Source organism: Geospiza fortis, unplaced genomic scaffold (genome assembly GCF_000277835.1).
Source record: "Geospiza fortis unplaced genomic scaffold, GeoFor_1.0 scaffold23, whole genome shotgun sequence".
NCBI classification, from domain to species: domain Eukaryota; kingdom Metazoa; phylum Chordata; class Aves; order Passeriformes; family Thraupidae; genus Geospiza; species Geospiza fortis.
This window is the reverse complement of record NW_005054303.1, coordinates 4,960,290-4,962,324: the sequence shown is the minus strand read 5'-3', so window position 1 is coordinate 4,962,324 and position 2,035 is coordinate 4,960,290. Positions and strand designations below refer to the sequence as shown.

The window sequence follows — 2,035 nt, the reverse complement described above, 5'->3', positions numbered from 1 at the left end:
TCCCGGCGGCGCGCCCGGAACTCACCTGCCGGCCGCCGCCGCGCCGCTTCTAAACACGCGCCGGCTGAAAATAATGCACCGCGCTCAAACAGTTCCGCGTGTTGTAGCCCCCGCGCTGGAGCCGCGTGTTGGGAAGGGCAGGGTCAGACCGCGGCTCCTGGAGCGGGAAGAAGCTCCTCGTCTGCCCTACGAGCGGAATGGAGAGCGCTCCCTTGGGCTGGGGACTGGAGCAGGAGGGAGGACCGCGTGAGGCGATGGTTCCGGGGCGGTTGTGTTTCCCAGCCGGGAGGCGCGCAGGATCTCTGCCGGGCACGTTTTCTCCTTCCCTTGAGGTGATGCACTCGAGGCTTTTCCTCCATTCCCTGCGGGGCCGCCTCGCCAGAGGGTCAGGTGAAAGTGCCCTTTTCTCTGGGGAGGGCAGCGCGGTGTCCCGGGCACTGCAGAACGCATGGAAGGGCAGAGCTGGCCGGTGGCCGTGCCCGGGCAGGGCGGGGCAGCAGCGCTGCAGACGCCAGGCTCGGGGAGCGCGGGGATGAGGAGTCATTGTGGGCAGCAGTTCTGGGCACGGCCGGTCCTTGCACGGGGGCTTTGCTCTCATACAGCTGCAGTACAGCCAGGATTCATGTGCTGGTCCGTCCTCATTCTTTGAATGGTCATGTTATCTGTCATCTCGGGAAATCGTCTTGCAGTTTTTTATTGTAATTCCGTGCATGAATTGAAGTTTGCCATGACTGGGAAGGTAGGTCTGCTGAGCGCCTCTCAAGGCCTGTTTCACATGATATCTCTGTGGATGCTCAGTTCTTATTTTCTACCTACTTTAATTTTTCTTTTTTTTTTATTTTGATTTGTTTTACAGGAGGAAAAACAGTTTTCAGGAATGTAAGTGCTTTTAGACTTAGTCTCACATTCTTTCATTTGCTCATGAAAGCGTGTTCTGGTCTGTTATCTCTGAAAGTCATAATGTACTTCCATGCAATGTTTGTCTTCTACACTTAGTGTGAAACCCTGTTTTTTTCATTCTCAGGTCTCTGACTTACCCAGTCAGACTGCAGAGAGTGAAAATAATCATAGATCTGTGATGGTCAGCCAGTTGGAAAGGGAGAAAGATGCAGTAGTTTTCTGATACCTTTGCCAAGGATTATTTTTGAGCTTTGTCTCATAGCAATTTAATATTTTGGAATGGACACAGGAGCAGTACTCATTATAAGTTCCCTGCATTTCATAGGTAGAAAAAGCACACATATCTTGGCTTTCAAGTTCACACTGGCTCATTCTAGACTCTGGTCCTAAATATCCTAATACTTCATTCTTCAATTCCCACCATTTTTTTCCTTCAGATCTGTTTGCCCAGGGTGTGTAATCTGTCTAGGACTGTTAATTTTTATAATACCAATAAGAAAGCAAGGAAAAAAATCCTGATAAATAGTAGAATATCCAGACTTTTTTTTTCAGTGGTTCACAATTGCATTAATGAATTTCCAAAGGTAGAGACCTGTGTTCCACATCACTTAATTCCTGGCTTGGATTCCACTAGGAAATAGGGGCAGTGCTGAGGTAAATAGAGATAACCTTTAGGCAGCAGTCCCTATGTTTTGCATTTTATAGTCACTATATCCTCATGTCTTGTTGCACCACTACTTTTGCTACTTCTTAATGAAGATGCACCTTTATTTGAGATTCTCTTTTCAGCTTAAATCCATAATATTCCAAACATTTTAAGGAGTCTGGTTTGCTGCTTTCCAGTATATGTGCCAAGTGTTAGCTGTTGTTTCAGCCCTTCTGAATGGAGGCAATCCATCAGTAAGACTGTACTGTAAGGAATTAAGTTAAAACAACAAGTCACAATTTGTTCTACACCGAAGAAGATTCTTATTTATGCCTTTATTATTTTGTGAAATTTGAAGCCTGTAAATATAAATGGCATGTTCCTACAGAAAGGGTGTGTGTTAATGTTCATAAACATTTTCTCATATGCATTTATTCTATACTTCAACACTTAAAATATTCTCCACTCATGAAGAAGAGGAAGGCAATA

At 46.0% G+C, this 2,035-nt stretch overlaps 2 protein-coding genes across 2 annotated transcripts in view; one reads left to right on the top strand and one right to left on the bottom strand.

Moving 5' to 3' along the window:
• The window catches only part of WDR25 (WD repeat domain 25), a 59,878-nt gene extending 59,803 nt beyond the window's left edge, over positions 1–75 (bottom strand). The window contains exon 1 of the mRNA XM_005417886.3: positions 26–75. The gene's annotated coding sequence lies outside the window, so the exon portion shown is untranslated. The remainder of the gene's footprint in view (positions 1–25) is intronic.
• Positions 76–856: 781 nt separating this feature from the next.
• The window catches only part of WARS1 (tryptophanyl-tRNA synthetase 1), a 20,144-nt gene continuing 18,965 nt past the window's right edge, over positions 857–2,035 (top strand). Inside the window, exon 1 of the mRNA XM_005417883.2 lies at positions 857–879. The gene's annotated coding sequence lies outside the window, so the exon portion shown is untranslated. The remainder of the gene's footprint in view (positions 880–2,035) is intronic.